The sequence below is a fragment of the Hemicordylus capensis genome, chromosome 4, assembly GCF_027244095.1.
Source record: "Hemicordylus capensis ecotype Gifberg chromosome 4, rHemCap1.1.pri, whole genome shotgun sequence".
Classification (NCBI taxonomy): domain Eukaryota; kingdom Metazoa; phylum Chordata; class Lepidosauria; order Squamata; family Cordylidae; genus Hemicordylus; species Hemicordylus capensis.
This window is the reverse complement of record NC_069660.1, coordinates 70,340,125-70,364,108: the sequence shown is the minus strand read 5'-3', so window position 1 is coordinate 70,364,108 and position 23,984 is coordinate 70,340,125. Positions and strand designations below refer to the sequence as shown.

The following is a 23,984-nucleotide window of genomic DNA, read 5'->3' as shown; positions in this document are numbered from 1 at the left end:
GTTTGAGCTCATTATTTTCTGAGCAATGCCTCTAATACATAAATGCAACTACCAGGAGGAGACCCGGGGCTCCACTTATCTAAATATTAATACCGTGGTTGCGATCAGCAAGGTCACTCATGAATCTTTCAGCAGGCTCCGTGTCCAGTATACCCGGTGCTGCTGCTTCTCCCGTAGCTGCTGACACAACAGTCCTGTATTCACGCTTAATACAAATGAATAAAGGATTACAACAGTAGAATCTCACAAGAATGGAATCAGCAGAAAGAGCAGGCAAGAGCAGAGGTGCAACACAGCAAAACACCTGTGAGGTCTGAGGGTGTGTAACAAGTGTCTGAACTGGTACCCAAACCATTTTTCAAAGTTAGTGTCTGAACCAGAGAGTTTAAAAAACATATTTTTTTAAAAGACTGATGAACCAGAGCTTCTGTGAGCACAAATGTAGCACACCAATCTGAAGACCAAAAGCAGAACGTATGGATCTTTGCAAAAGACGTAATATTTTTATGTGATTTGTTGTTGTTGTTGTTGTTGTTGTTGTTGTTGCCTCCATTTGTCAAGAACATGGTGCAGCACCGTGATGCAGCAAGCAGTCAGGGAGGCCCTTTCATGGGGCAAGGTGATGCAGTCACCTCCGGTGGCAGATTATTTGGGCAGCTGACAGAGCAGCAAGATTGCCATTGGAGCAGCTCTTTGGAACCAATCTGATCCTCGAAAGCTTTGCAAGGAGCACCTCTCCTTGCAAAGCTTGCAAGAAGCAGAAGAGGAGGCTGCCGATAACCTTCCTACCTGTCCCCCATCTACACCACTTTCCAAGCTTGCAAGAGCTGGTTTTGAAAGGGGGCTGGCCCCCACCAGATTCATGGGGCAAGGCAGAATTTGGTACCTTGCCTCAGGCACTGCCATACCTTGCCACTGCCCCCCCCCCCCCCGCAAGCAGTGTTTGTTTCATCCCAATCAATTTTGGAACGATGTAACTCAACACCTCTCTCTCCCATCTAGAATAGTGTGGCCCATTTCTTTCTCATTTCTGCACAACTCCTGCCTTGAATGACTAGTAGAAATTCAAAAGGAAAATGTTTCCCCAGCATGCAGCTACAAAGAATACTCTCCGACCAAAAAGGGCACATAATTGACATTAAGAAGTCTCTTGGACTGCCAGATTGCCACCCACTGATCCTGTTGCATATACCTTTAAACATGCTAAAGAAGTAAATAAGCAGCAGACAATGCATGTCAATTGTCGTTTTTTAACCTATTTATCCCACTCTCTTTCTCTGTTCCTCTCACAGCTACTGTGCAGAAAAACTGCTTGTTGTCACAACTGATAGGGAAAGATGAGAGATGGACCAGAGGATCAGGGGAGGGATGAGACAGGATGGGACACTACAACAGCAGCAGAGTCCCCTGCTTCTTCAGCACTTACACAGCATCTCACATTGTGATGTGGCAACCCTCGATGTTGCAACTCTGTATCATTTTCAGTGTGCTCTGCAGATCTAGGTCCCAAGAACTACCATTTTCAGACCACCTTAGTGCATACAGCTTTGCAGCTAGATTTATGAAAGAGAGAAATCCAGTGTTCTAAAAACAAGGTTGGACCATTGGGACACACTCTAGTACAGGGGTGGGCAAGCTTGGCTCTCCAGCTGCTGTTGAACTACAAGTCCCATCATTCCCAGCCACAATAAAATGTGGCTTGGGATGATGGGCATTGTAGTTCAACAACAGCTGGAGAGCCAAGGTTGCCCACCCCTGGACTGGTCTGATATTATTTGGGACACACCAGCAATGGACACATTGAAGGAGAACTCAGGGGCTGTTCTTGTTTAATGGGTGCAGTGGGAGGAGATGCACAGATAGCCTTATCAGTCATGTGAGCATCATCAGTTACACACTACACACCTTCTCAGCCACCCACACTCGTACCTAATGAGGCAAATGCAGAAACCAGCCACATATAATGCTGTTATTTTCCACATCATCGGCTCTGACACCTCCACATGCGACTGTGCCATCTGTTGACACTGTCACACACTCCTTTGTGTCAATGTGCCCTCACATACATGCCACCACACAACCTGTGCTCACCCACATATATGCAGAACCACATGGCATGGCTAATGATCTGTCTCTCACAATACATTCACACAAAGGCATATTCAGCAGCTTACACACACACACACACACACACACTTCTGTGATGCATGAATATGCTAGGGATGCTTGCTTCAGAGTCACTTGTGCCTACTCAGATTTTAAAGATCCAAAGACGAATGGGAGGAAAAATGAATGGACATATGTGACTTTGTAAAGTCGGAAACAGTCGTAAATTAGGACTTAGCATCCTGGTGCCTGATTTACATCTGATGCAGTAAGTCAGCCTCCCCATATCTACTCTGCTTTCCTAGAGATCCTTGCTGAGTGAAGGTCAATCTAGGCAAACATGCTTTTTCCAGCAGTGATGAGCCAGATGCCTAGAGAAAGCTTACAGAGAATGAAGGGAACAGCCCTCCCCTATTGTATGTCCCAAACATTTAATATTCAGAGATATATTGCCTCTAAACACGGAGGCTCCATTTAGCTTTCATTACTCCCCTGGGTGTATTTCAGACAGGGCTTTTAGTTCACATCTCCTCCGGAATGGAGGGTGTGCAAACACATAGTGGCCAGATTTATCCCAAATTCCCTACAAGCTATCGGGGAGCACTTCACACACGATTCAGATTTTTCATTGCACTTTTAAGAGTGTAGCTTGATTTATATCCAGGGTAAAAAAAAAATCCACTTTTTGCACACAGTAAAGCCTTGCAGTAAAGCCTGCTGTGTGAAAAACTCCCTGGTCTCCTTTACGGTAGTCAAACTCTCCCAGAAGTCAAACTCTCCTACTATCTTATTATTAGCATGCTCTGTCAATGGAGTTCTCTGTTTAAAGATGCTGCCTTACAGGTAACCTTTAAACACATTCCCCAAGCTACTCCAACGTGTCTAAATACCATGTTCAGTTGTCGCCAACTAGGTTAATTGAGGTTAGCTTCTTTGCAGTCCGAAGGCTATTTGTTAGACCAGAATGACCCAGCCACTACAGCCGAACCAGGAATCTTCCAAGCTTAGTTTGATCTACAATTCAAATTTAGAATTTAGCCTAAATAATGAGAAAGAAATCTTAGTCTACACTTACTTTTCAAATCCAACTCTTAAGTCTTCATCCTTTCAGAATGTAAAACTGTCTAAATGCTTTATCCCTGTATAGTTTTGCTGGGAAACTATGATACAATCCCGGTGTGATGTGGGGAATCTGTGATTGGATACCATGACATCTCTTTCTTTGGTTAAAAGACACAGCCATATTTGGGTTGGAGCCATGATGCTGAGAGAGAGAGTTTAACCCATCCCCCTGCATCATTTCCCTTACAGTACTTAAATCCCCTCCTACCAACTGCTGTTAGCTGCAGTGGAGGGGGTGGGGAATACAGGGACATGTAATAACACAGCTCTGAGGGGGCAATTAAGTCAGGGAAATAGCCCAGGGGGAGGGTTCAGCCCCTTGAACTTGTCTTAAAGTTTTGTTTATATCCGATTTTGAAGGAACACATCCTACAACTGCAGGCTAAATGTATAGCTCTCTTATAGGGAACTGAATGCATAGTTTTTAAACTAGCTTAATTTAAGCTTTAGCCTTCTGTCCTAATTGCATAATCCTTGACTTAGCTTATACCATAGGAAGACATTAGTATGGGCACGCAAACAGCATTTAGATTCTCTATCAGGAGTCAAATTCTTGCTCTTACCTTATTAGCACACTCATTGTGACCCTCACACTCCATCATCGGGAAGAGGAGCAGTGTGTGTCTTTAAGATGTGACCATGGAAAAGGGGCTTCCAAACAAGCCCCGGTCCTATGCAAACAAAAATCCAACACAAATCATGTGCATAGATTTGCAGTGCACATGTGCCTGTAACTCTCAGTGTGGCGTAGTGGTAAAAGTGTTGGACAAGGACCAGGGAGACCTGAGTTCAAATCCCCATTCAGCCAAGAAACTCCTTGGATGACTCTGGGCCAGTCACTTATCTCTCAGCCTAACCTACCTCGAGAACTGATCTTGTGGTAGCAAGCATGAATTTCCCCCTTTGCTAAGCAGAGTCTGCCCTGGTTCACATTTGAATGGGAGACATGCGTGAGCACTGTAAGATATAGGGCCACTCTGGGAAGAGCATCTGCATATTTGCATGCAGAAGGTTCCAAGTTCCCTTCCTAGCATCTCCAAGATAGGGCTGAGAGAGATTCCTGCCTGCAACCTTGAAGAAGCTGCTGCCGGTTTGTGTAAACAATACAGGGCTAGATGAACCAATGGTCTGACTCGGTATAAGACAGCTTCCTATGTTCCTAGGATTATGGTGAGGAGAAGCATATCCATGTACACTGCTCTGGGCTCCTTGAAGGAAGAGCAGAATATAAATATAGTAAATAAAATAAATGTCAGACATGAGCCACATTTGATGGGTGCACAACAGTGTCTGCTGAGTCCAATTGCTACAAATAGTGGATGGGCCAGAAAGCTCATTCATGATATTGTGCCCCTTCAGCTGAATGAAGAAGTGCAAGAGAACTGCCAGTGAGGCTCAGCCAGCTTTTCCAGCACATACACCCACCTGACTCCTTTTGACAGGTCCCTTTTGGCAACAGCAGGGGAAAAAACATGGCACCCCCAACTGAACAGGACATCTGCTTATGCCTTTATGCCTTGCAAAAAAAAAAAAAAGCAGGATCTGTCACAAGGAAGTCCAGAGACAGACTACGACAACTGTTTCCTCAGCACCTACAGGGACTACAGCTACAACAGACAAGACCAAAAAAAAAAGAACCATGAGACATAAGAGGACAAGGTCATTCCGTCAAGGTTAAGCAATCTTCTGAAAAGCAGAGAGGTTAAGCTAGAGGAATGGATTCACAAATTGAAAAGCTAGAGAGAGAGAATCGATGTTGGCAGTATGTCATAGTAAGGGTCTTTTAATAGCTACTTTATGAAGAGTAACACATTTTTATATGTGGAGCACTAACATCTCAATCGTTAGAGTCCAGTTATCAGTTCAGCAGGTTACCTGTAACCAGCCACAGCTCTTAGCACTCAGCTTCCTCCCAGGAAGCAAAGTTACTGATGGCTTCAGAATGCTCTAAAATGTACCCGGCAGATCTCCCACATTTGTACCATTGTTCAGAACCTAAGATGTTACAGTGCAAGATGTTGTGGGCAGGGGCGTATCTAGGGTAGGGCAGGCAGGGCACGTGCCCCGGGGGCCACTTGAAGGGGGGCACCAATTTTTAAAATTAAAAAAATGGCAGCCAAAAACAAAATGGCCACCGTGCATGCTCAGATGACCTCTGTGAGGCCCTAGGCCATGCCAGGCCTCACAGAGGTCATTTGAGCATGTGTGGTCACCTCGAAAATGGCCACCACACTGCTCTCTGCAGGCCCGAACAGACCCGAAAATCAGCCTGGGATGGGCTGCAGCGGTGAATTAAGAGGCCGGCAGTGGGAGGGGAAACCTTTGCAGAACCCATTCCATGGCCTTTAGGAAGCCCACCGAAGGGGCTACAGGTAAAAAATAATAATAATTTAATATAAGTCACTGTACACATATTCAGTTTGGCACTATGTAAAGAGAATCAGGGCTTGTGAATACTGAGCTGAATAGTGAGTTTGTCTTTGAATCAGTGTGAAATCCTTAGTATTAAGGCCCACTGGGAGTTTCTTGCTCTCTTTCTCTCATTTTAACTGTCTTTCTGAAATACTAGAATATATTCCAAGCAGTGATACAGTTTACTCTGCATATCCTTTAAATATTTTCAGAGTATCTGGGAAAAGTCAAATTCTCAATTTATTTTTAAAACTTATATAATAGTGATGCTACAATGCAAAGTAGAAAATTAGACAGGCACTACTGTTTGTTTTTCCAAGTACACTTCCATATACAGGTGAAACTCAGAAAATTAGAATATCGTGCAAAAGTCCATTAATTTCAGTAATGCAAATTAAAAGGTGAAACTGATATATGAGACAGACGCATTACATGCAAAGCGAGATAAGTCAAGCCTTAATTTGTTATAATTGTGATGATCATGGCGTACAGCTCATGAAAACCCCAAATCCACAATCCCAGAAAATTAGAATATTACATGGAACCAAGAAGACAAGGATTGTAGAATAGAACAATATCGGACCTCTGAAAAGTATACAGTGTACTGTACTTGATTGGCCAGCAAACTTGCCTGACCTGACCCCATAGAGAATCTATGGGGCATTGCCCAGAGAAGGATGAGAGACATGAGACCAAACAATGCAGAAGAGCTGAAGGCCGCTAATGAAGCATCCTGGTCTTCCATAATACCTCATCAGTGCCATAGGCTGATAGCATCCATGCCACGCCGCATTGAGGCAGTAATTGCTGCAAAAGGGGCCCAAACCAAGCACTGAATACATATGCATGCTTATACTTTTCAGAGGTCCGATATTGTTCTATTCTTCAATCCCTCCCTCGCATTGAAGCTCAGCTCATGAGGTAAAGGAATCTTAAATGAGGCTGAATAGTGGTAACAAAAAGCATAGCAAAATGTGTGTGTGTGTGTGTGTGTGTGTGTGTGTGTGTGTGTGTATCCTATGTGTCACAATAGAACATCATCCTAAATTATTTTTTAAAAGGTTTTGTAAATTCTGGACGATGCAAGTCATTTAATGGTACTGGAGAAAGACATGCTGTTCTGATAGCTCCAGGTCTTAACACTCACATCAGTTTCGGAGAATGAATACAACTGAAGGAAGCCCAAGCAAGTGCGTGGCTGGGGGAGTCAGTCATGTGACTTGCCTCTGGGGGGGGGGCCCAAGGCAGTGAGCCCCCAGACCACTGTCTCCGCTTGCCCTGTTATAGTTAGGCCCCTGTAAACAGCATAGGCAACTGCCTGAGTGGTGGGAAACTTATGCTGCAGTGGTTGCAGACTGGACTGGAGGGCTTCACCCTCTCAGGGGTGCAGACAGAGGCGTAACTAGGGAAAACGGCGCCCAGGGCAAGCACTGAAATTGCGCCCCCGCGCCCCCCCCCGCTGCCCCCCCAGCATACATCTGACTGACACACGTTTCAGAATACTTTTATTTTAAAATTTTAAAAAATACAAAAATTACCAAAAATATAAAAATGCAATAAATAACCAAAAATGTGAACTCTCCCTCCAAGTAGCCCAGAGTGGTGCACTACATACTTAGGTTTTTCCTCACAAGCAACAACCCTGTGGAGTTGGCTTGTATCTCAAACAACAGAATTATGATGCAATGATTGATGATACACACCACATTATACTTAGGATTTAGCAAGAGACAATCTCCAAAGGTCCTGGCATATAACCCCCTCCCCCATTTTTGTTGCCAAACTTTGTGTCTTTAGCAGGATACCACAGGCACTTGTTAAAGCTAACACTGCAGGTTTTTCTGAGATGGAGCTGTTATAGGAGCACTTCAGCGTAAACTGAGATCACAAGGCAAGCTTTCACAGTGCAAAAACGAGCATGCCAGCAAGCAGAACTCATGGTAAAACTCTCTTGAAACACCTTGTAACAATGCACAGGCAGCTATGTTATACTGCTTGAGTCAACTCACACTGCTGTACTACCCAGGCTGTGGGAATTGACTCTCAGTTCCATATACATGCATGCATTTAAGATTGAGTGCCAAAGAATCTTTATGATTGTTTTTCTTTCTTTTGGGGCAGAGAGAGGAGCGTATAATGCAAACATTAACACCTGTTAGGCACCTGAGACCATAGTTGGGCAGCTAAATAAAAGCCTGATCCTTTAATATATTTTTTTTCCACATGTGGCTTCTGTAGTTTTTGCAACTCATTCTCACCCTGACACTTGGTCTGCTGCTTCCACCCGCCCGCCGCCAAATCCTTTCTTCCATGCTGGGTGTCCGTGTGTGTCCTCTTCATCCTGCCTGCACATGCTGCAGTGCAACCCCAGCCCCAGCAACAACGCTTTCCTCCGTGACGGCGACCGCGCCACCACATGCAGGCGAACAGAGGAGGACGGACGCACCGCACACATGCGCAGCGCGACTCGGCACGCTGGCCGAGTCGCGCGTGCGTCACTGACTAGAGACCCTCTGGCTAGCAAGCCACTAGAGGGCCTCTTTCTGGCTGTTCCAGACTAAGCGAGCGACGGAGCGAGCGAGCCTCAGCCAAGGGCAGGCGCAGTGAGCAGCATGAAAGGCGCCCGCCACGGTGCCCGCTGCCAAGCCAGGCCACTGACTGGCCGCAAGCAAAGCAATGGGGGGGCGTGGGCGGGCAGGCGCAGTGAGCAGCATTAAAGGCGCCCACCGCGGCGCCCGCCACCACCAAGCCAGGCCACTGACTGGCCACCAGCAAAGCAATGGGGTGGGCGCGGGTGGTGTGGACGGGACCACCCGTGGGGGAAGGGGAGCCGATGCGCTCCCTTGACTGCTGCAGCACTGCTGCACTGAGCAGGAGAAATTTGTATTAAAAATTTAAAAAAAATTGTCATGGCGGCGCCCCCCATGTGACCTGAAAATATGGTGCCTGGGGCACGTGCCCCCCCTGCCCCCCTATAGTTACGCCTCTGGGTGCAGATCCCCCCACTAAGCAATTGAGGAGTTCCTCCCTCATTTTACTTAACTCCTCTCTCACTAGACCTAATAACCCATATCTTCAATCCTCAGATACAGGCCCCCTGACAATTGCCTTTTCTTTCCTTCCCCCGCAGACATTTAAGTGAAGAGTTGCTCCTCAAGCTCTCCCTCTGTCTGCAGCCCTGCTCCCACTGCTGTCATGAAGCACATTGTTCTCATGTGCACAGCAGAAAACACATAAAAAACAGAGGCCTTGATGGTATAGGAAGGACCAGATAACTGATGATTAGGGATGTGGTTTGGCACTGAATTGGTTCAGATGAGGTCTGAACCAGTTCAGTGCCATAGGAAGGGGGAGGGCAAGCAGGATCTTTTTAAAAAAGAAGAGCAGGTCCTTACCTGCCGCAGGGACACTTGTCCCAAGGACCCCCACATGGCACCAGCATAGACATAGCATCCGCACATGTGTGGGCTGTTGGGAATTCTCTCTGGTAGAGAAACCCTTTTTCAATTATAGCAGAGTGCACAGAGGCACAACACAGCGGATTTAGTTAGGCATGCATGTATGCTGAGAGTAAAGTAACTTGGAGCCAGTTCATAGTTTCAAATCAATATATAAGGCATTTATTAGAGAACTCCATTCTAGATAGGAAAGTGGGGAGTTAGGATCTCTAATCTATCTATCTAGCTGGATGCAGATGGATTCTGCATCTTCTCTGCACACATGGTGCAGTGAGTGGAGCTTGCTTGCATGTTGCAAGGTAGAAGGAACAGGAAGAGAAGAGAGAGAGGAAGGAAGTTAGTCCCTAAGAGTAGCAATCTACGTTCCAAAGGGATAGTGTCAGAGCAGTAGAGAAGGGATGACCAATGTCTTGACCCTCTAGCCCTCTGACTCACTAGTCTGTCCTCCACTGTCACTGAGACAAGAGACAGCGCAAAGTCCTTAACTTCCAACACGGGCACCATTTGCGTGGTCATCAGCATGGTGTTGCTGACCACACTAATGGCACCTATGCATGCGCCAATGCCATGTACGTGCTGGTGCTGTGGAGGGGTAATTGGGACAAGCACCACTGCAGCAGGAAGCTGCCTGTGGCAGCGACCTGCTCTCCTTTTTAAAAAAGATCCCACTCCCACTCCCACTCCCTGCAGTGCCAAACCAGTGCAAGGACCTTGGTTTTGGCATAAACCTCGGCCTTGCATAAATAAACCTTGGTTCGTGCACAGCCCTACTGATGACAGGTCCCAGCAGCAACTAGAAGGAGGGAAAGCAAGGAGACTAGGGCCAGGACAAAGTGCAAGTAGCAGCTCATTTGGATCTATGTCAGAATTAGGCACTATGGGTGGATGTCAGAGACCCCCAGCAAAGGTAAGGGACACTGGCTAAGATACAAATACGACGGATATTTTATACCGCTGTTCAAAAAAATGTTCCCAAAGCAGTTTACATCAATATCAATAAACAAATAAAGAAAACAGCTCCCTTTCCTTAAAGGGCTCACAGACTAAAAAAGAAACATAAGATAGACACCTGCAACAGCTACTGGAGAGATGCTGTGCTGGGGGTGGATAGGGCCAGTTGCTCTCCCCCTGCTCAGTAAAGAAAATCACCACTTTTAAAAGGTGCCTCTTTAATATAACTATGGGAGCTGAAGCAGGCCTGCTCAGGGCTCCAAAGTCCACAGTGCTATGTGGGATTAGTGAGGACCTGGCCCTGGGAAGGCAGAGGGGCTGGTCAGGCATGTTATCAGAAGCCTAGGACCAGTCAGCTACTGAATGCAGGCTTCCATGGCTACTCCCACCCCAAAAATATTATGGGAAGTGATGATTTCCCTGAACTCTGCCAGGAGACTCCTTTCCAATTCTGTGCTCTGCCAGAACACAGCAGACAACCCTCGCTATAATCAGCATCAGAGACAAGGCTATTTCTTCAGTGCTTCACAGACTCCGGCATGTGCATCACACTCTGTCATGACTCGCCTCTTTCTTGCTCAGGCTTCAATTTTTAAAGAGGCAGGAGCACTCCAGGACACAGAGCTTTTTAATACCTGTAATGACTTCCCACCAGTGCCTTTTAGCTTTTAAATAACAGGTGACAGAATATGGTAATATTCACACCATGAGCTAAGGAGAATAGCATCCATCCAAAGCAATCCACCCTTTTTTATTTTGGATTATGAGGCTTGTATTGTTCTTTCAGTGGGAGGTTTTTTAAGTACTTATAATTAGTTGTTCTTTTAAAAAAAATCAGCACCCACCATGGCATATACCTTTTGAACTATGTTAATCAACTGAGGCACCAATCCTATGCACACTTATCTGGAAGTAAGTTCCAATATTGAATACAATAGGGCTTATTTCTGAATTGACAAGCATAGGATGGGGTACATGGATGATTTGGTTGTTTCTTTGTTTCAACAAGACTGGGTAACCTGAAATCTGTTTTGCACTTCACATGATCACTAAATCTGCATAACACCACCTTACACTCCGTATCTTTAAATTCTATTTGTTTAGCCAGGCCTTTAGTGATTTTTAAATGGTTTTTAATGGTTTGGTTTTAATTTTTAATAGGTTATTTATTTTGTTTTTATTCATTTGAGCCACGTTTTGTTGGGTTATTTATTTTATTTTGATACATGTGAACTGCCTAGAACCAGGCCTCCTCAGTAGCTGTTCCTGGCCTGTGGAATGCACTCCCAGCACATATCCGTAATTTGGCTTGTTCTTGGCCTTCCAGAGAGCCCTAAAAACATGTTTGTTTGGTCTGGATTTCCAAGGTATTTAAATTGTTCTTAAATATTTTAAATTGGTTTTAAATGGTTTGGAACTGTTTTAAATTTGTTCTTATATTGTATTAAGCCATTTGTTTTGAATGGTGTTTGTTTTTGTTTTGTTTGCTGTTCACCACCCAGAGCCTTTAGATGGGGTGGTATATACATTAATGAGAGAGAGAGCAAGGGCAAGAGAGCATAACAAAAACTATTTTCACTTCTAAATCAATAAAATACATCAGTGTCTGATGTTTTTCTTTTTTCTTAGAAAAACTAGCTGGCCCTGCGCAGAACATCTGTGCCCTAATTCTCCATCTCTCACCCCTCCCTGGACAATCCAGCTCCCTGCCTTGCCTTCCCCCCTCCCCCTCCTTAATCTGCCCCCTGCCATCCAGGATGGCAGCTGAGGTGGTTAATCCTTCCCCACTCTCTCCTCAACTCTCGCTCTCCCCCTCACAACTCACTCACACTCTCCCCCCACAATGCTCTCGCTTTCCCCCTCTCTCTTGCACACTCTCCCCTACAATTCTCTCATGCATGCTTCCCACCAACTCTCTCTCTCCCCCCACACACAACTCTCTCTCTTGCTCCTCCACACAACTCTCTCTCTTGCGCGCACGCGCACACACACACACGCTCTCTCCCCCCACAATTCTCTCACTACTAGTCTGTGGGCCACCTCCAGCCTCAGAGGCAGGATGCCTCTCATTACGAGTTGCAGGGGAACAACAGCAGGAGAGAGGGCATGCCTTCAGCTCTTGCCAGTGGGCTTCTCAGAGGCATCTGGTGGGCCACTGTGTGAAACAGAATGCTGGACTAGATCAGCCTTGGGCCTGATCCAGCAGGGTTGTTCTTAGGTTCATGCGTGCTCCCCCTCAAAACTCTCTCAGTCCCCCAAACAACTCTCTCTCTCTCTCGCTTCCCCCAACTCTCTCTCTATTGCTTGCTCTCCCCCAATTATCTTTCTCGCTCCCCCCACAACTCTTTCTTTCTTGCTCCCCCCGCCACAATTCTCTCTTGCTGTCGCTCTCCCCCCATCCCTCAGCCTCCCCCTCCCCTTCCTAGGGAGAGCAGCATCACAGTGGCCTAGGTCAGCTCCTACCCCTGGTCTCCATCGTGTCACCCTGCCAAGTACCCTCAGGGAGGAAGATGGCCAATTTGGGCTGGAGAGCGCACCGAGGGCCAGCCTCCGTTGCCCTGCTGAATCGCCTTGTGAGGAGACCAACCGAGCCGGGGCTCCCTGTCTGGCCTCCACGGATGGCACCCAGTGCGCTCTTCTGCCCCAGCCATCCTCCTCATGTGGAGACCTGGAAGGGCAACAGAGGCCGCTGCTTAATGTCTCTTCTTCTTTCTTCCTTGTTGCCGTAGTACTGCCGCCTCAGCCCTCCCTCCTTCTCCTCCTCCTCCACAGCTGCCCCTCTGTCTGCTGCTCAGCTCTACTCCATGCCTTCTCTCTCCTCTGGGCAACTCTAGCAAGATGTACCACATACCCCGGGATGTGTGACCTATGTCCTGAGGCTTTTACATATATAGATAGTTACTTATAACAGTTAATGTTACAACTATATTGTCATATCAAGTAACAACACACAGTATTATTGGGGTCTGGATGTTGCTGGCAGTTTTACTGCATCCCTGAGCTGCTGGCTTTGAGGCTTTTTGCAGGCCAGACTCCCTCCTCTCCCAGACACACTGAGGCTATTCACACGATGGGAGGAAATAGGGCTAGTGGAGGCTAGCCCGATTTCCTCCCATCGTGAGAACCACCGGGCTCGGCTGCGATCCCAGTGGTTCTTAAGCGGGTCACCCACTTCAGTAGCCCTCCCCTAAGACCGGGTTAGTGGAGTGAGCACTCAGTTAACCTGGGCTTCCCAATCGTGAGTTGCCACAGTGCGGCTCTGCGGCCACTCACAAGGAGACCCCCAACCGGGAGGCTGAAAAGCACCCTCCCAGCTTGGGGGTCTCTCCAGCATGCCCTGCGCACTCACGCAGGGCATGCTGGAGCTTCCAGGGGCCACACAGCCCCAGAACTCCCCAGACCCCGCCGGCTCCGTGACGGAGCCGGCAGTCATGTGGGTGGCTGGTGCGGCTGCCCAGAGCAGACTTCTGCTCATGTGCTGGGAGAGCAGGCTAACCCCACTCTCCCCACTAACCCCCTAGAGGCTCTAGGAGTGAGGGTCTAGGCCCCCCACTAACCTCTAGGAGTGAGGGTCTAGGCCCCCACTAACCTCTAGGAGTAGAGGTCTAGGCCCCCACTAACACTCTAGGCCCCAATAACCTCCTAGAGGCCCCCCTAGACTAATTATGAGAAGAGCCTCTTTGTTTCCTTCCTTGCTTCCCTAACATTCATCTGGGGGAAATTGTCCTACTATTTTCTTTGTATTTTTTCTAAAAGGCCAGATTACCACCAGCAGTTATTCCTATACACAACACTCACCTCAGTGGAGTTGGTACCATGAGTGAATCTGGACAGTGTTGGAAACATGGCAGGATTCCTGTTGCACAGACCCCTTATCAATGGCTGCCTTCACGCATGATGGCAAACCGCGGGTCTAATGGACCTGCAGTTTGCCTCCATTTCCCACACACGCTTCCTGCCAATCCCGATCTGCAGTCTGGGAGATTGTAAAAGGGGAGGCACTGACTTCTCAGGCTTGCTTCAACACATGAAGGAAAGCACAGCAGCTAGTCGAGTAGGAGGGAAGGACATCAGATGACACGATGCCGCTTTTTTACCTGAGGTTTCAGCAGCAAATCGTAAAGGTAACTGAGGATTCCAACTTTGGGGGCTAAAACTGACCTGCGGTTCAGTGATGGAACCATGGGTTCACACATCTGGATGACCAAATTATTGAACTTTTGCCATGGTTGCCTCCAGTTTCACATTATGTCCAAAGCTGGCCACTTCTTCTACAGTTCCAGTCCTGATACTGGCTGGTAGCAATCTAATCATTAAACATGGCAGGGAGAGAAGCTGATAATTAATGAGACCTCAGATGTCTACAGCCAGATACAAATGTGTGGATTGAAGGAGGTAGTTTACTGTGCATGTTTAGAGCTATGTGGAGATGGCCCTGTAGACAGGAGAGGGGAGTTGCCCAATGGAGGCCAAAGGGGAGCTGTCATCAGCGCTATGCTCTCCAGAACAGGTGAGCATCATGGTGATGCTGACAGAACAGGTGATGGTGTCAGGATATTTCAAGGATGGTCTTTGCCATCCTCTGCAGTTTCATTATCTCTGCTGTGGCTGTAATTGCCTTTCCCAAGGAATTTAAGTAGAAACTAGAGACTCATCTTTGTCATTGATCTGAGTTTAGCAGGCAATTTATAATCAAGTATCAATGATGGAAGGAAAACTGACTAAGTTGGTTTGAGGAGTACAACTCATTCCATCATCTTGGGGACTTCTGCTGAGATGATCACCCAACTTTGCAGAGCCATTTAAGTGTTCCCCAAGCACACAACCAAGTAGTGTTGGAGAACTATTTTTAAAAAAATGAGCGTTAGTTTTACCAATCTGCAGTAGTTGCATGACTGTCATTTTGTTCTATCAATTTTTTGATAGAATAGGGGACAAGGGATTTAATTTTTAAAAAGAATGTGCCCTAAAATGATAAGAACATAAGAACACACCTGCCCAAGGCCTATCAGGTCCAGCATCCTGTTTCACACAGTGGCCTACCAGATGCCTCTGGAAAGTCCACAAGCAAGAGGTAAGGGCATTCCCTCTCTCTTGCTGTTGCTTGCCTACAACTGGTATTTAGAGGCATCGTGCCTCTGTGTCTGGAGGTGGCCTATAGCCACCAGACTAGTAGCTATTGATAGACCTGTCCTATCTTAGCATGATACTTAGCAATGTTACTCACAGTCCACATGTCGCTTTGCAGACTGTCTTTCTGGCTTAAATCCGTAGCACCCAGAAAGATTTCTCATACAAATGGGGAAATGCAAGAAGTGCCATCTCTGCATTAGAGATGGGACATGAGGAAGGAATACAGCTCGTTGCCATCCTTCAGTCACAGGATCAGCCTGGTTTCCTGCCCACTTCACAGCTGAAATGACAGACATGCATAGCAGTGGCTTGGCCATCAGTCTTCCCTCTTTGTATCCATGTTTTTATCTTCTTCTTTTTTTAATTGCCACATAAATATTCTTCTGTGGTTTTTGTTTGTTCATTCATTGCCTGATTAACTTTTTGAAAGGAAACTTTTGAAAAGTACAGAACTGCTCCAGGGATAAGGACGGGGCTCTTGGTGGTATCATAGGAGACCAGCCAGTCAGCACCATGCACAACCAGCTTCTGCTACAAATGTGGATGATTTGTGGCATTCTCTTCAAGCTTGCAGAGACTTGATCCTCCTGTTCCTTGAGCTTTGGTTGCATGGCTTTTTGAAATTGACATTACTGTACAGTATTCTCATTTCCCAGTCATTCATTCATTCATTCAGTCATTCATTTATTTGATTTCTATACAGGTTGAGTATCCCTAATCTGGACATGCAAAATCTGGAATGCTCCAAAATCTGGAAACCACCACGGCATGCGTCTACAGCACCAACTCGTTGTGGCTGAGCGCCTTGTAACAAAACAAAAAACAAAACACCACAGCTCACTTGCTCACTTTGGCACTAGAGACTAAGGCGAGCGGGGGAGAACAAGCAGGGGCATATCTAGGGTAGGGCAGGCAGGGCACGTGCCCCGGGCACCACTTGAAGGGGGGCGCAATTTCTTAAAATTAAAAAATGGCCGCCAAAAACAAAATGGCCACTGCGCATGCTCAAATGGTCTCTGTGAGGCCCTAGGCCATTTCAGGCCTTGCAGAGGCCATTTGAGCATGTGCGGTGGCCATTTTGTTTTCAGTGGCCATTTTTTAAAAAAACAATTATTTTAAAAAATGGCCACTGCACATGCTCAAATGGTCCCTGTGAGGCCCTAGAGGCCTGCGGAGGAAGGGGTAACCTTTGCAGACTCCCCCACCCACCCACGGCCTATAGGAAGCGCCCCGAAGGGGCTACAGGTAAAAATATTTTTAAAATTTAATATAAGTCACTGTACACATATTCAGTTTGGCACTATGTACAGAGAATCAGGGCTTGTGAATACTGAGCTGAAGCTTATGATCTAGGATTGTAGCAATAGCAATAGCAATAGCACTTACATTTATATACCGCTCTATAGCCGAAGCTCTCTAAGCGGTTTACAATGATTTAGCATATTGCCCCCAACATTCTGGGTACTCATTTTACCGACCTCGGAAGGATGGAAGGCTGAGTCAACCTTGAGCCCCTGGTCAGGATTGAACTTGTAACCTTCTGGTTACAGGGCGGCAGTTTTACCACTGCGCCACCAGGGGCTCTTGTATTCATTTGTTCTTACTTTGCTTCTTGTGATAAGTGTGTATGTATGTATTGGTTTATTTTGGCCCAAGGCCAGCATAAATACAAGAAAAAGAAGGGAAACAACAACAAACAACTTGTGATAAGTGAGTTAAATGTGATGTCTTAATAATATGGCTATTAATGGTGAGTTTGTCTTTGAATCAGTGTGAAATCCTTAGTATTAAGGCCCACTGGGAGTTTCTTGCTCTCATTTTAACTGTCTTTCTGAAATACTATAATATATTCCAAGCAGTGACACAGTTTACTCTGCATATCCTTTAATTATTTTCAGAGTATCTGGCAAAAGTCAAATTCTCCATTTATTTTTAAAATTTATGTAATAGTGATGCTACAATGCATAGTAGAGAATTAGACAGGCACTTCTGTTTAATTTTCCAAGTACACCTCCACATAGTATTTGGGTATTTCATGAGCCCCAGCATACTGAAATTTGTAGTTTTCCAGCATTTTTTGGTCTGGCTAAGTCCACTGCTAAATAGTTTTGAAATTTTAAAAGATTAACGAACTTGACTTGTATTTTTCAGCTGATATTATGGTAAAGTTATCTGAAAGGTGGGTGTCAAATGTTTGGACAGGGGGCGCAATTTCAGTGCTTGCCCTAGGCACTATTTTCCTTAGATACGCCTCTGAGAACAAGCCTCGCAGCTGGAGCAGCAGCCACTGCCGCTGCCGAAGTGTAAATCAAGGACGGGAAGGGAAAGGAGCAGAGGGGGGTGAGGGAGGGTGGGATGATAAGGGAAAGCCCCCCTCCTCCATCTCCACTCCCTGCTCAGCTTGGTGCCTGCTCTGTTGAATCTTAATTTTATCTCCACCTAAAATGCCATGTTTGAGTTCAACATGACCAGCAACATTATTGCATTGAAAATTTTCTCGTAATTAGTTTTCATTACATTTACAGCTACCTGTAGTTATCATAAATTAAATGCTTATTTGTTTTTATACTTTAAATAAAACTTAGATAGATAGATAGATAGATAGATAGATAGATAGATAGATAGATAGTGTACAGTAAAGTTTTGTGTTTAGACTTGGATCCCATGCCCAAGTTATCTCATTACAGTATGCAAATATTCCAAAATCTGGAAAAGTCCAAAATCCGGAACACTTCTGGTCCCAAGCAGTTCGGATAAGGGATACTCAACCTGTACCGCCCTTCCAAAAATGGCTCAGGGCAGTTTATACAGAGAAATAAATAAATAAGATAGACCCCTGTCCCCAAAGGGCTCACAATATAAAAAGAAATGTAAGATAGACACCAGCAACAGTCACTGGAGGTACCGTGCTGGGGGTGGATAGGGCCAGTTACTCTCCGCCTGCTAAATCAAGAGAATCACCACGTTAAAAGGTGCCTCTTTGCCAAGTTAGCAGGGGTTTGTTTTCTGTTTGTAAATAATTTTTAATAAGATGGTATAACAGTGATGAAATACACATTCTCTAAAGGAACACAAGCTTTCCCCCAAGACCTCTTTAATGCGCAAGTAAAATAAAACATAAAACAGATTGACTTTTATTAGAGAATGTTTAGCATATGGTTTACAAAAGCAACAGTGAATAGAATTTCCCAATAAAATGTTAAAAATAGCAAACGTTTTGATGTCACACATCAGCTTCAGTGCTACACTGTAGTGGCTGAGATGTGCTCTAAAATACAAAAACTCAACATCATGACTCAGCAAAACTGACAGCAATTAGCCAATCCTGTCAGAGTGTCAACCAGTCCTGCTACAAAACCCACAATGTCTCATAAGCAGAGGGAGAGAGTACAAATTCGCACCCTCACATAATAGGAAGCGAGAGTGATAATGGGGAGAAAAGAGTAAAAATTCACACCCTCACTCAGTAGCCAATTAATTTCATCCCTTTCCTCATTTCTTCTTTAACATTTTCCCTCATTTTCCTCTTTATAAGGTTATATGTTTATGGTGGGAGGCAGCTGTTCTATATACTTCCCTGGTTTCCCACTTCCTCACATCTGCCTCCACAGCCAAAGTGAATATCTTTGTATTCAATACTTTTTTAAAAAAACAACCCATTTAAAAGTGGGGGAAGGCTTGCAGAACACATAACTACAAAAGATAAATATATTCTCCCCACTTCTCCAAGTGGTAGGAACTCCCAGAGGTCAGCATTAACCAGATGCTGGCACCCTATGGAGGAGAGATTACTGGAGTCTTTGTAATATTGGGTTTATTTACAAATATACAGTTGAGCATGATCAGGTGGAGGCAACAAGCAGCATGCACAGACAGCGACACAACACATTATATTCCCTTCCCATCTTCCCACACAGAGACATGTGTATCAATATATTGGAAAAACTGACAGGGAGATTGTCTTGGGACCCCAGTCTCAAGGATCATGGTGGACCATTGCATATATCTTAATTGTATGTCATTGATACCTTTTAGGCACCAGGTGAAGTTTATCACACTTACCTGTGCTTTTTTAACACTGGGTGATATTAATGCAGATCCTGTTTTACTGGCTTTTTGGGTTATCTTTTATTTATCATTGATAAAATTGTAGGTGGTTCTTTATTTTTCTGTTTATAAGGTTATATGTTGCTTTTTTTCCTATTCAAATGTTGTTAGGTTTTTTCCTTATTATTACAGCAAATACAAAACAGTATAATGTCAAGGCTTTATTGCAGTACATTAACACTTAGGTGGTCCACCCCCATTCCATGTTTTTGTGCTCCCATGATCCACCCTCCCTCAACTATACCCTTCAGCCCAATGTCCGCACAGCCCCTGAATTCTGGGTGCACCAGAAAGAACCAACAGGTCAAGACAGAGCAACATATATCTTTAAAGCAAGGAAGAGAGAAGAAGTAGCAGGAAGAGGGGAGTGAGCAGGTGAGGAGAAATGCAGCACTCAGGGCCATGAGCTGCCTTGAGCACTACTTTAATAGAAAGGGTACACATTTGCCAAATAATAATCAATTAATTAATTAGGGGAAATACACTATAAGAAACCTAACATTCATGGAGAATATATGATAGTAATATGATTTCCTATTTATGTGTTGTTGTTGTTGTTGTTTAAAAAATCAAACTCTTTTTAGAACTGGAAGGGTGCAAAAGGCCATCCTATGCTGCTAACCAGGACCACCAATCCACTACCACAACCACCTCACCCACTCAATACATACATTACAGACCATGGCCAAAACATTGCATACATTACAGACCATTACCAAAATCTGCAGTCAGGCAGGCACATAGTAGTGCCTGCAAGAACAAATAGCTACAGATTACTAAAGCAAGGAAGCCAAACCACACACTAAAAACAGGCACAAAATAGTCTAAGCCACTGACTTAGAGGAAAATTCTTTCCCAACCCTAAATATAGTGATTAGTCAAAATTCTGAGCATGAGGGGAAAACCATCTACCAAATCTACCCATGGACATTTAATTGGATCCATTTCCACATCATTTAGTTCTGATCTCTAGTTGTAGCCAACTCTGATGCCCAAGAAGGAACTGGGAGGGGGAAAAGTCCAGTGAGAGGTAGGGAGTCTTCCCCAAGGGCTGTTGGGATGTTGCCATGGACATTGTCTTAGTTCCTTGTGTGGGGCATGCCTGTCTGTGTTTGAACATGTCTCTGTACTGGCTTGGGGGTGGAGTCACAGTTTGTCTGCTCCTCACTTGCTGACTTGAATTTCAAACTGAGAGGTTCTCTCTGCATAAGAGACTGGTAATCTGTTCATTGCTTTCTTAGCCAATCTTTTAGTAAGTAATAAATATCAAACTCTTGTTTCTCATTTAAAGTTGGCTTCCTATGTAAGCACTTATACAAGATAGGTAATTGCTCTGCAACAATGGCCACCACTTAAAAATTAGAAATCACAATATCGCCTTCCAAAATGTACCCTCCTTTCTCTTTACACTCACATCAAGTGCAGGAAGAATATACACTTCCAACAGTTTTTTTTTTAATTTTTTAAGCATAAATGTGTCTACTGTGTTACATTGCATATAAGATTAAATATTGAGTACTCCAATTGTTTTTCCAAAAAAAAACCCCAAAAACCTAATGGACAACACTTCCTAGATGTTATTCAATATAACATAGTACTGGAGAAAGCTTGGGCTGGGGTTCTTTTTGAACAGAGGGAATTCCTGCTGGTGCATCTTTTCCCACCTCTGCAGCATTGTGCCATGCTGCTAGATTAACAACATCTACCAAAATTCCTTTTTTAAAAAAACCCAAAACTATTAATGGTATCCTCTATTACATCTGGGTTTCTGGTCAAGGAATACAGCTTTTACATATTGCTTCATAGCTCTCTGTAGATACCAATGCTTCCTAGTCTGTTTGTCCTTTCTCATTCTTTCTGGTCTGTCTTCCCCAAATGAGTGAATACTGCAAACACAGTTTTTATGCATAGTAAGTAAATGTATGCAGAATGTCTTTATTTTCACCAAATACAAACAGTATCTTTCTTTACAGCATGATTTAATGAGGCTCTCCACAAACAGTGTGAAGAGCTGAGGAGGGTCTGGCAGGGAGAGCAGGCTCCCCGCACACAAGCACTCCGCCATCCCTTGGCAGCTGGATTGGCTGCCCACACGATTGCCAGCTCTGTCACAGAGCCAGTTGGGGCTGCAGGGATTGGGGCTGCCCAATCCCCAGAAGTCCTCGCATGCTGGGGGGACCCCCAACACCAAGAGGCTTGTTGTAGCGTCCCGGTCAGGGGTCTCCTTGTGTGTCGCTGCGGCGTGGAACCGCACTGCGGCGACACATGATGACCAAAATGGGGTTAGCGGAGTGCTTGCTCCACTAGCTTCATTTTAGGGGAGGGGTATTTAGGCAGGCCAGCCGCCGCTGAACCACCGGGCTCACCCATTGGTTCTTACGACCGCTGGAAAGCGGGCTGGGCTTCCTTAGCCCACTTTAGAGTGGTCGTGGGGAAAGCCTTATTATTGTTTGGTTGTTATTATTGGCTGACATTCAGAGCAAGGAAGCACTGGTTTCACAAGAGAGCAACTTCCCAACTAACTGCACCAATGCATTGAGGAAGTGGCCATTTTGGTCACCCTCTCCTTCACCAGAAAACAATCTATGCCACCTGAAAATATTTCCTGGGAGCTGCACAGCCCTCAGGGACATATTTTTGGGTGGCACAGAGAGCTTCCTGGGGAAGCTCATCCCCAGGTGTCATCCTGGGGAAGTAGGGTGCGGGGAAGGCCTTCCTTGGAAGTTTTGTTAGGCTGCTTTCTTGCTGCACCACCAGCACTTCCTTGTTCTCAATGTCAGCCATTATTTTTAGTAGTAATAGTATTGGCACAATAAATAGTATGTTTAGACACATCTGTGGTCTCATAAGGAAAGCATAGTGAGTAATGACTACTGTTCCCTTTCTTTTAAAATTCAGTCCCTGTTCTTAGGAGCACCTCTATTCAGAAGAGCACAGGGCCTTATCTTTCTGAGCTCTGGCTGTCTGTACTACAAGGTTGGCAGCTCTTCTTTATGACAGCTCTTCTGTCTGTCAGAGTGAGTCCATCTATGTGCAAATGGGGAGAGGGCAGGATTACTAAAGGGAGAAACCCTCCTCACGTTTTAGGAACTGACAGGCAAGTCACAAGTGTCATTGGCAGCCTCTGGGTCTGTGTTGATGCGTGATCTGCATGCAGCACGGCTGCCAAGTGGCGAAGAAAGGGGAGGCTGTCTTTTGTGAAGAGCAGGGCCCTTCCTTTCCATCTTCCTAGATGCAAGCCTTTCTTGCATTACCCTACAAGGAGCAGCTGGGCACACAAGCAGACGTTTGGTGGGCTGTAGCAACTAAACATGTTTTCCTCAGCGGGTGTGGTTGCAGCAACCCATTAGTCAAAGCGGGTGGTTTTTCAAGAGGACATGATCAGGCAGGAGCACTAGCGCTGGGACAAGAGTGAGGGAAAGGCTTGATCTGGAGTTCTGCTTAAGTTTGCTTTTGCTTTAATAGTGGTGCTATGTGTTTACACTATAATAGCAGGGGTGAGCAGCTGCTATTTGCTCTCTATGTTGGCTTTAACACATACTGTGGTGCACAGTGTAAATAGCTGTGTTGTTATTCTCCTAGAGTGTGATATAATAAACACTTCTGAATGTGCCAATATAGAAACACACTGTTCTCTAAATTTGTTTCTTTTCTTTCAGTGAACACAATGGATGGTTTGTGGCTTGCCGCCCTGAAAGAAGAGTTAACTGGGTCAGGAGGTTGAGTCCTTAATAACCCAGCAGCGTGGCATTCATTAGCAGCTTAGACAAATAATACTTCACACTTTCTGTGTCCATAATGCTGCTCTAATGTACCCAATCCTCTCAAAAATCCCTAGTCCCCCACCCAGCAGAGGATGGGTGTTTACTCACAACTGGCCTCATGTTTGGGAACCGTCAGCCAACGGTCTTACCAGAGTTCTCCAACACTTGCTAGGAGCACATCTGTGTACAGTAGGCACAGAGCAGTAAAACAAATGGAACACTTGCCTCCTTTTCAGAGCCAGGGTGGCCAGCTAATTTTCTTTACTCTGCCAGATCAAACATAAAAGCTGGATTGGTGGGATTAAGCAGCATTAGTAACTAAGAAAATAGTTCAAGTTAATTAATTCAGAATAAAATATAAGTGACAGATTAACACAGGATTATGAAGAGGGGCAGGGGCATAAGAAGGAGGCAGCCCTGGGGCAAGATTTAAGGATGGGTGGGAGTGGCAGGGGTAGCCCCCACTCAGCACTCACCTTCCTACTTTCCTCTTCTTCACTGCTGCCGCTGGGCCCCTGCCTGCCTTCTTTTCCACCAGCCGCCCAACTGGCAGCTTTCACCACCCCCACCGCTCAACTGGCCTCCTTCACTGCAGCCATGCTGGCACATCCTAGAGTGGAGAGAGGAGAGCTGGTCTTGTGATAGCAAGCATGACTTGTCCCTATAGCTAAGCAGGGTTTGTCCTGGTTGCATCTGAATGGGAGATTTGAGGTGTGAGCACTGCAAGATATTCCCCTCAAGGGACAGAGCTGTTCTGGGAAGAGCAGAAGGTTTCAAGTTCCCTCCCTGGCTTCTCCAAGATAGTGCTGAGAGAGATTCCTGCCTGCAACCTTGGAGAAGCCGCTGCCAGTCTGTGAAGACAATACTGAGCTAGATAGACCAATGGTCTGACTCAGTATATGGCAGTTTCCTATGTTCCTATCCTACTGAT

The 23,984-nt window shown here is 45.5% G+C and overlaps 1 long non-coding RNA gene across 2 annotated transcripts in view; it reads right to left on the bottom strand.

Moving 5' to 3' along the window:
- Nucleotides 1-23,688, bottom strand: part of LOC128322248 (uncharacterized) — a 31,771-nt gene extending 8,083 nt beyond the window's left edge. The window contains exons 1-2 of one of the 2 annotated variants that reach the window (XR_008305623.1): nt 23,530-23,688; nt 94-205 (exon numbers count right to left, since the gene is read on the bottom strand). This is a non-coding gene — a long non-coding RNA (uncharacterized LOC128322248). Of the gene's footprint in view, nt 1-93; nt 206-3,791; nt 3,906-23,529 lie in introns of those variants that run through there. The other variant, XR_008305624.1, reaches the window with a different exon arrangement.
- Nucleotides 23,689-23,984: the final 296 nt, after the last annotated feature.